We start from the raw sequence: 10,000 nt of genomic DNA, 5'->3' as shown, positions 1-10,000 counted from the left end.
AGAGAGAAAGAAAGGGAGGGAGAGAGGGAGGGAGAGAGAAAGAAAGGGAGGGAGAGAGGGAGGGAGAGAGGGAAAGGGAGAGAGAAAGGGAGGGAGAGAGGGAGGGAGAGGGAGAGAGAAAGAAAGGGAGGGAGAGAGGGAGGGAGAGAGGGAAAGGGAGAGAGAAAGGGAGGGAGAGAGGGAGAGGGAGAGAGAAAGAAAAGGAGGGAGAACAGATGCAGCTCTTTCTTTATTAATACACAGTGATTATTTAGTTTTCAAATGTCACATGTTTCTTGTTGGATGCTCTGACTGGATGTTGGGGGGGGGGGGGTAATGATGAAGACTGTGATTCCTCATCACTAAATTCATGGGAAATGGACTCAGGTCTGACGTGTGTCTGAGCTGTAGAAACATCTGCATCAAACAAACTCCATTTATTTTTGTAACTGTAACCATGGTGATCAGCCAGGAAGAACTTCAGGGGTCCAGGTAAGTTGAGGTATCACGCTCTGATGATAAGAGGGGGGCAGGTGGATCTGCAGTAAAGCTGATTCTGTACTGGACTGTTCCAGCCAGTCTACGTCCCGACCCTCACCCATGGTCCAGGGTCTCTGGACTCAGTCCGACAGGCTGAGGAGCAGAACTGCACATGCAGAGGGTCGACAGGGCTCAGGTGTCTGAACGGGATGCCACCTGGACATCTTCTTCAGCTGTTAATCCTGACACATCCTGCGGCAGATCCTCAACACAATGGAGAGATTATCCCGTCTGACCTGGAACACCTCAGGGTTCTCCAGGAGCAGCTGGAGGGCAGGGCCAGGAAGCAGGAGGAGGTCTGGACTACATCCATAAGCCTCCTGCCACCACAATCAGACTCAGGTGCAAGGATGGATGTTTGGCAATATATGCTATAACTGTTCGTTCCACATCAGAGGTCAGTAATATCATCAACCCAACAAAGAACGAACTACGTCCGATCATCAGATACAGAAGATAAGTCTGAAGGTATCAGTGGTGTGTGTGTGTGTGTGTGTGTGTGTGTGTGTGTGTGTGTGTGTGTGTGTGTGTGTGTGTTACTGCTGAAGCTCCATATGGAAGGAATGGAATCAGAAGCAGAAAAAACAGAAATACTACTTTGAAGTTTGACAAAGGGCCACTTATATTTTTCTGGCTTTCAACCACATTTCCCAGTCTTCATCACTCAGAGGAGTCGGCTCAGTTGTCACAGAGTTGGTTAGGTTGATAACGAGCCCAGTCTGCAGCTCACTGATAGCTGGAGCCATTTCTACGGCTGTGGGGGAATTAGGGGGGGGGGGGGTGATCCCATGGAGCCAGGGGGCCGTCCCGAGGCCGAGGTGCTGCCGGCTGCTTCTCCTCTATTGTAGCCCTGAAGGTAATCCACAGCTCTGTGACACACAGATTACACTCTGCACTCAGCCAATCACACAGGCTGCTGATCGGCTGAGAGTGAGCCGCAGGCGGCGTGGAAGCGTTCAGCTTCAGCAGAGTCGGTGATGTCATCAAATAAAACAGGAAGCAGAGATTTAGACAAACTAACCCTGAGGAAATGTTTCATATATACTGTGTATTTACATTTCATATATTCTGTGGATTCATTGGACCTTTTGTGGTGAAATGCATTATGGGAAACGTATTTTGTTTGTTTTTTCTGAGGTTTTAAAACATTTTTAAAGACGCGGTTCAGACGATGTCTGACGTACAGCAGTTACCTGGACGACAACAACAAAGACAACGACCGACTTCCTGCTGCTCACCAGCTAGTCAAGGCTCAGGTGGTGGAGGAGGAGGAGGACGAGGAGGAGGAGGAGGAGGAGGAGGAGGACGAGGAGGAGGAGGAGGAGGAGGAGGAGGAGGAGGAGGAGGAGGAGGAGGAGGACGAGGAGGAGGAGGAGGAGGAGGACGAGGAGGAGGACGAGGAGGAGGAGGAGGAGGAGGAGGAGGACGAGGAGGAGGAGGAGGAGGAGCCACTGGTATCACTGCTAACCAGAGGTAAAGATTCACCTGAAGCGATGCCGTCACTAAAACCTTCATCTCTCAGCCTCTGAAGCAGGTAGAGACATGAAATCAAAACCGTCTGAGACCTTAAACCTCAGACTTTTATTATCAATCACTGTCTTCACCCTCATGTTCATCAACATTTAAAAAAAACATTAAATGTTAAACAAGTTGAACCGAACTGAGAATGTTGAAAATTGTGCTTCGTTTTCAGCCGTGAACAGCTTGAGGTCTCAGACGGTTTTTATTTCTGCTTCAGAGGCTGAGAGATGAAGGTGTTAGGCTGTTTAAACACTGTTGAGGTTTCAGATGGAGACTCAGGTCTCAAAGGGTTAACTGGAGGTGCTCCACATTCTCAGTCATTAGACTTCATCATATCAAGGATCCTAATTATTCCAAAAATATAAAGATCTTCATACTTTGAAGAACCTGTCGAGTCAATCTTGCAGATGAAATGATCGGTGTATTCCTTCTTCATCTACACATTTCTGACACTAGATGATTGAAAGTGGTTGATTTGGAGTCATGTATGTAAAAAGACACACAATCAGAGAGATGCATCTTTCATTTTCACCATGATTCTTCACAGCAACACGTTCTTATATAAAAGTGTGAGCTGCAGAGAGTCTCTCTCAGAGGTTCCTCACACCATGAAAATGAGTTTTACAATCTATCACTGCAGCTTGTGTCACAGCTGCTCTGCAGATGAAAGTTGTTTTCTAACAGAATTTAAAAATATATGAGGCTGCTCATCTTCTCTCCTCTGGGGACAGCAAAGTGTTTCTGTAACCTCTGAGCTCACTGAAATAAAAGCTTTCAGTTTGGAGAAGCTGAATGGGGGGGTGGAGGGATGAAAAGAACAACAGAAGAGGAGAGCAGAGACCTGGAGGAGAGTGAAGTTCAGTTCACCACATTCAAACACAGGATGATGATGATGATGATGATGATGATGATGATGGTCACAGACTTTTCTCTTGACTGAATATTGACTGGGCAGTGACGTGGATCAGCAGCAGCCACACAGACACTGATGGTTCCCAGAGAATCACTCCTCGGCCTGGACCCTCTCTCTCCCAGTGTCAGCTGATCTGTCTACAACCTGCAATACTTACAGCTAGACCTGCTTCACAACTACTAACGAACCGGCAGCACGACCACTGAATAAGTATCACTAACACATATTAACCCAGGAAACCCCACAGCTGAATGGTCAGAGCGTACCTGGCCGAACTGCTGCATGTCATTCATTCCCCTTCTCTCTGTCACTGTCCTGTCTACTGAAGCTCTACAGAGCCGAGCTCTCACTCACAGGACCTGACACTCACGGGTCACCCTGACCCACCGACCCACAGAGACACAGCAGATCATGTTACCAGTCTACACAGCAGCTAACTGCCAGTCTAAGCTGTTACCAGTCTAAGCTAGCTAGCAGCTAACTGCCAGTCTAAGCTAACTAGCAGCTAACTGTCAGTCTAAACTAACTAGCAGCTAACTGCCAGTCTAAGATAACTAGCAGCTAACTGTCAGTCTAAGCTATTACCAGTCTAAGCTAGCTAGCAGCTAACTGCCAGTCTAAACTAACTAGCAGCTAACTGCCAGTCTAAGCTATTACCAGTCTAAGCTAGCTAGCAGCTAACTGCCAGTCTAAGCTATTACCAGTCTAAGCTAGCTAGCAGCTAACTGCCAGTCTAAACTAACTAGCAGCTAACTGCCAGTCTAAGCTATTACCAGTCTAAGCTAGCTAGCAGCTAACTGCCAGTCTAAACTAACTAGCAGCTAACTGCCAGTCTAAGATAACTAGCAGCTAACTGCCAGTCTAAGATAACTAGCAGCTAACTGTCAGTCTAAGCTGTTACCAGTCTAAGCTAGCCAACAGCTAACTGCCAGTCTAAGCTAACTAGCAGCTAACTGCCAGTCTAAGCTAACTAGCAGCTAACTGCCAGTCTAAGATAACTAGCAGCTAACTGTCAGTCTAAGCTAACTAGCAGCTAACTGCTAACTGGCAGTTTAAGCTAACTAGCAGCTAACTGCCAGTTTAAGCTAACTAGCAGCTAACTGCCAGTCTAAGCTGTTACCAGTCTAAGCTAGCCAACAGCTAACTGCCAGTCTAAGCTAACTAGCAGCTAACTGCCAGTCTAAGCTGTTACCAGTCTAAGCTAGCCAACAGCTAACTGCCAGTCTAAGCTAACTAGCAGCTAACTGACAGTCTATAGTGATTCTCCAGGTGAGAAGTCAGGTGATATTTATCTTGAATATCTGGAGAACACTTTGTTCCCAGGAAAGGAAGGAACCCTTTATACTCATGAACTGGGGGGTTCTAGTGGGTTCTGCTCAGTGTTTAGTTTTTGTCGTATCTCATATCAGAAAACAGATGATCGTGTTACAGAGGAGAACGTTTCCTGATCTGAGGTCAGGTCTGTTCACATGAAACATGTTGAAGTCGATTGTTGTTGCTTCAGGTGATAGAACGTACTCTAAAGGTTTGAGCCCAGGGTTCAACCTGTTAATAACCAATACTGATCAATACTGATCAATACTGATCAATACTGCCAACATCCCTCCTTCGTACCGTGGACTGATCCAGTCAGAAAATATTAATGAGAAACAACTGCTGGATTTAATGTTATTTATGAGCCGAGCAGATTGATGCTAACAAGACAGGAGCAGCTGACACACACACACACACACACACACACACACACACACACACACACACACACCATATAGATATATATATACTGTACAAACTAAAGTCTGTACATCTCCAGCTGTTTTGTGGCATCAAAGTGTCAGACTACAACACACGCACGCACCACACGCACGCACGCACACACACACACACACACACACACACACAACACACACACACACACACACACACACACACACACTCACACACTCACACTCACACACACTCACACACACTCACACACACACACACACACACCATCTGCCGCACTGACAGTAAACTAATTAACAAAGACCAACAACATCCGTTTTACACAAATACAGACACAAAGAATCACAGCGTTACAGCAGGAAACAGGCCACCAATCACAGCCCAGAGAGCTGATGATGTCACTATACACACGTCTGTGAGTTAGTTAGCATCACACACACCTGCCCCCTCTTTACCTCTGCTCCTGCATGTTTGTGTACAAATACCTCAGCTGGGGTAGGGGTAACTGCCCCACTGCCCCAGATGTATTTTAGTAGTTGATTATTGGTTATTAAATATATTATTTATTATTATATTCAGGATGATTAATGTACAGATTTCATGCTCAGTGAGATAAGGGTGGTGGGTGGTGGGTGGTGCTGGGGGTTGGGGGGTGTTGGACAAGGGCCCAACAGTCTCCCTGGGGGGGGGGGGCTGACAGGTTAATCCAGCTGTGTGTGAGTCAGAACTGAAATCCACCAGTCGACCAGGAGCCAAGAAATCTGATTAATTCAATTAATATAATAAATTAAAAATCTCTCCTCCTCCCTCCAGCCTCCTCCTGTGTGTGTGTGTGTGTGTGTGTGTGTGTGTGTGTGTGTGTGTGTGTGATTACAAAGCTGCTGAAAAAGAAGCAGATGAAGAAATCGAGGCTTATGTTCGTCATTTATTCAGGATAAGAAACGCTGCTTAACAGAGAGCTGTCCTCACTGTAATCCACACACACACACACACACACCACACACACACACACACACACACACACACACACACACACACACACACACACACACCACACACACACACACACACACACACAGGTCTCTCCTCTCCTCCTGGTGTGTACAGCCTTATGAATGAAGCAGGAGCCCATTAGCAACGCGATTATGCAACATTAGCTCAAACACCCCGACAGCCCAGAGATTAATTGCTGTTGTAAGATTGGGAATAGGAAACAGGATCACAGACCTGGGTTGGGGGGGGGGGCATGAAGTCAGGCTACGTTCACACTAATAACTTTCATTTTAAAACTAAAATCATCTCCGTCCAGACCAACACACCTGAAAACACACATCATATGACCATTCACTACACTGAGCATGTGCGAGCCGCTGTAAACAGGAAGTAGATTGTCTCCTCTGCAGTTGTAGCATTAAAACAGAGAACGTAAGTGAACAACAGCTGCAAAGACAACAAGGTCAGTAACACTGTCATTCATCATCATGTTGTATTCACCACTGATAATCCAGGCTGATGACAGCCAATCAGGAGAGACCCTGGCTGTGACCTCATCGTTTACAAACAACCCCAGAGTTTTCAAAATAAAACACAACCCCAGAGTTTTCAATATAAAACACAACCCCAGAGTTTTCAAAATAAAACACAACCCCAGAGTTTTCAAAATAAAACAGGTGCAGCAGACCTGTCTCAGTTTGAGAGGGTGGAGACTCTGGAGTCGAGTGGACGGAGGAGGAAACATAGAAGAGATGAGACTTAAAGCTAAGAGGGGTTGTTGTGGGTGGAGCCTCAGTCACAGACAGACGATCAGCTCATGGAAACACCTTGATGTGACTGTAGGTCACACTCAGAGTCTGACTGTGTGTGGACGGCTTCATCACTGTGACACTGACACTGAGGTGGATCTGTGATTTGTGACAAAAGATAAACTCAAATCTCTTTCATGTCCACCTCTCACCTCCACACCTCTACCTTCCACCTGGATACAACAGAGGAAGTGGATGTGAATCCAACATGGACGACCTCCCCCGTTCACCAGGCCGCAGCTGCTGCTCTGATCAGTCTAATTGATGAAGACACTCCCACATAAAAACCCACAAACTCTTTTACATTCTTCCGCAGCAGGAGGATCTAATGTACAGAAGTAATTACTATAAAATCCTCCTGAACATCTGTCACCACAGCAGCCTGCAGTCTGCATGACGGCCTCTCTCTCAACTGATTAACTACCTGTACGTCCGTCTGAAGGCTGCAGCTACGTCTCTGATCTGACTGACGCCGACTGTCAGAGTGTAATCACACACAGCAGCTGCTGCACAACCACCACAGAACTGCAACCAGCTCGTATATATAACCAGGTAACGCCCCTCCCATCAGCTGTCACTCACACTACGTACAACCACCTGTGATCATGTGACCACAGCTTCCTGCTCAGGTCATGTGAGCGAGTAAATACCATTTGCTAATGAAGGTCATTAGATGCAGCTGAAAGCTCTGTAAAGTGAACACACAATATTTCGCCTCGCCAAGATAATTATGGCCGTCATCAAGAGGATTAGACAGATTTAATTTACTACTGGCCGAGCGAGGGAGAGAGAGGGGGGGGGGCAGCCTGAGGGATTCACAACATCCACAACACTACACATCTGTATGATACTAAATCCTGTAACACGTCTTTGTTCCTGTTAATAAAGCTATTTGAATTCAACAGAGAGAGAGAGAGAGAGAGACAGAGAGAGAGAGAGACAGAGAGAGACAGAGAGAGAGAGACAGAGAGCGAGAGACACAGAGAGAGAGACACAGAGAGAGAGAGAGACAGAGAGAGAGAGACAGAGAGAGAGAGAGAGACAGATAGAGAGAGAGAGACAGAGAGAGAGACAGAGAGAGAGAGAGAGAGACAGAGAGAGAGAGAGACAGAGAGACAGAGACACAGAGAGAGAGACAGAGAGAGAGAGACAGAGAGAGAGACAGAGAGAGAGAGAGACAGAGAGAGAGAGAGACAGAGACAGAGAGAGACAGAGAGACAGAGACACAGAGAGAGAGACAGAGAGAGAGAGAGACAGAGAGAGAGACAGAGAGAGAGAGAGACAGAGAGAGACAGAGACACAGAGAGAGAGACAGAGAGAGAGACAGAGAGAGAGACAGAGAGAGAGAGAGACCTGCTTTTCTCTTTAAAACTAAAAGCTGATTGGTTTGTTGGTTTGAAGCCACAGACGTTCACAGCATGTTCCACCTGACTCTTCTCTGTGTCACACCTGTAGCTCAGTGGAGTCACAAACAAAAACAACACCAACATGTAAATCAGAGAAGAAGAAGAAGCTGCGGGCTGGTAGATCATCTGCTCTCCTCATCAATGTTTCATACAAACACAATCAAATATTCAACATCCGCCATCGAGACGCAGAACGACACCGAGCGAGCAGCGACCAGGAGAGGAGAGGAGGAAACACGGATGTTACTCAAACGTGTGAGAGGAGGAAGATGAAAGATGACAACACACAGAAAGAAGAGAAGAAGAATCTGTTTAATAAAGGGGGGGGGGGGGGCTGCGTGACACGAACGTGTGGAGTACGATCAAATTCAAAGAAAAGAGACTAAAGAAAAGATAAATATAGAAGCAGCCAATTATATCTCTGCTCTTCCTCCACAGCTGACTGAGACACACACACACACACACACAATATAAACCAACCACCTCCAACTAGACATATGTCCTGTTACCATGATGTCACATCACCATTTCAAAATAAAAGCCTCACTTTCCCACTTATGTCTAAGAAAGATCGTGAGTCCACAACAGGTGAGTCTGTGCCAATATGGACACACATCAGAGAGCAGAGTCTGTCCCAGTCTGTCCCAGTCTGTCCCTCTCTGTCCCAGTCTGTCCCAGTCTGTCCCAGTCTGTCCGGGTCTGTCCCGGTCTGTCCGGGTCTGTCCCACTCTGTCCCGGTCTGTCCCGGTCTGTCCGGGTCTGTCCCACTCTGTCCCGGTCTGTCCCACTCTGTCCCGGTCTGTCCGGGTCTGTCCCAGTCTGTTCCACTCTGTCCCTCTCTGTCCCTCTCTGTCCCGGTCTGTCCCGGTCTGTCCGGGTCTGTCCCGGTCTGTCCCGGTCTGTCCCACTCTGTCCCACTCTGTCCCAGTCTGTCCCACTCTGTCCCAGTCTGTCCCGGTCTGTCCCGGTCTGTCCGGGTCTGTCCCAGTCTGTCCCACTCTGTCCCAGTCTGTCCCGGTCTGTCCCACTCTGTCCCAGTCTGTCCCAGTCTGTCCGGGTCTGTCCCAGTCTGTCCCACTCTGTCCCAGTCTGTCCCGGTCTGTCCCACTCTGTCCCAGTCTGTCCCAGTCTGTCCCAGTCTGTCCCACTCTGTCCGGGTCTGTCCCAGTCTGTTCCACTCTGTCCCGGTCTGTCCGGGTCTGTCCGGGTCTGTCCCGGTCTGTCCCGGTCTGTCCCACTCTGTCCCGGTCTGTTCCAGTCTGTCCCACTCTGTCCCAGTCTGTCCCAGTCTGTCCCAGTCTGTCTGGGTCTGTGTTGATAACATCACAGAGTGAGCTGTTGGCTCAGTATTTTATCCAGATATGTTTAACTCGGTTTTCTCACATCACAAAGCTGGCTCACTTTTAACTGGGGTAGATCACCATGGCAACTGTGGCAGATCACCATGGTAACTGGTGTAGATCACCATGGTAACCCTTGCTGAAGGGCTAAACCCATAGCTCCATAGCTGAAGTTAACTTCAGAGGATCAGATCACACTACAGCAGCCTGACAGGGACAAAACTGGTTCATGAATCAGCTCAGACTAAGAGGTACAGCTGCACACTGACGCCTCACACTGTGACACAGACACACAAACACACAGACAGAAACACAAACACACAAACACAAACACACAACACAGAAACACAGACACACAAACACACAGACAGAAACACAAACACACAAACACACAAACACAAAAACACAACACAGAAACACAGACACAAACACAAAAACAGACACACAGACAGACACAGACAGAAACACACAAACACACAACACAGAAACACAGACACACAAACAGACACAAACACAAAAACAGACACACAGACAGAAACACACAAACACAGACACACAAACACACAAACACAAACACACAAACACACAGACACAAACACACAGACACAGACACACAAACACAGAAACACACAAACACAAACACACAAACACAGACACACAAACACACAACACATAAACACAGACACAAACACAGTCACACAAACACAGACACACAACACAGAAACACAGACACACAAACAGACACAGACAGACACAGACAGAAACACACAGACA

General features: G+C 47.3%; 1 protein-coding gene across 4 annotated transcripts in view; it reads right to left on the bottom strand.

The window, feature by feature from the left end:
* fat3a (FAT atypical cadherin 3a) overlaps positions 1 to 10,000 on the bottom strand; it is a 136,091-nt gene that overhangs the window by 50,323 nt on the left and 75,768 nt on the right. The gene's annotated exons all lie outside the window — the stretch shown is intronic.

The sequence above is a fragment of the Seriola aureovittata genome, chromosome 4 (genome assembly GCF_021018895.1).
Source record: "Seriola aureovittata isolate HTS-2021-v1 ecotype China chromosome 4, ASM2101889v1, whole genome shotgun sequence".
Classification (NCBI taxonomy): domain Eukaryota; kingdom Metazoa; phylum Chordata; class Actinopteri; order Carangiformes; family Carangidae; genus Seriola; species Seriola aureovittata.
This window is presented reverse-complemented; position numbering and strand designations above follow the sequence as displayed.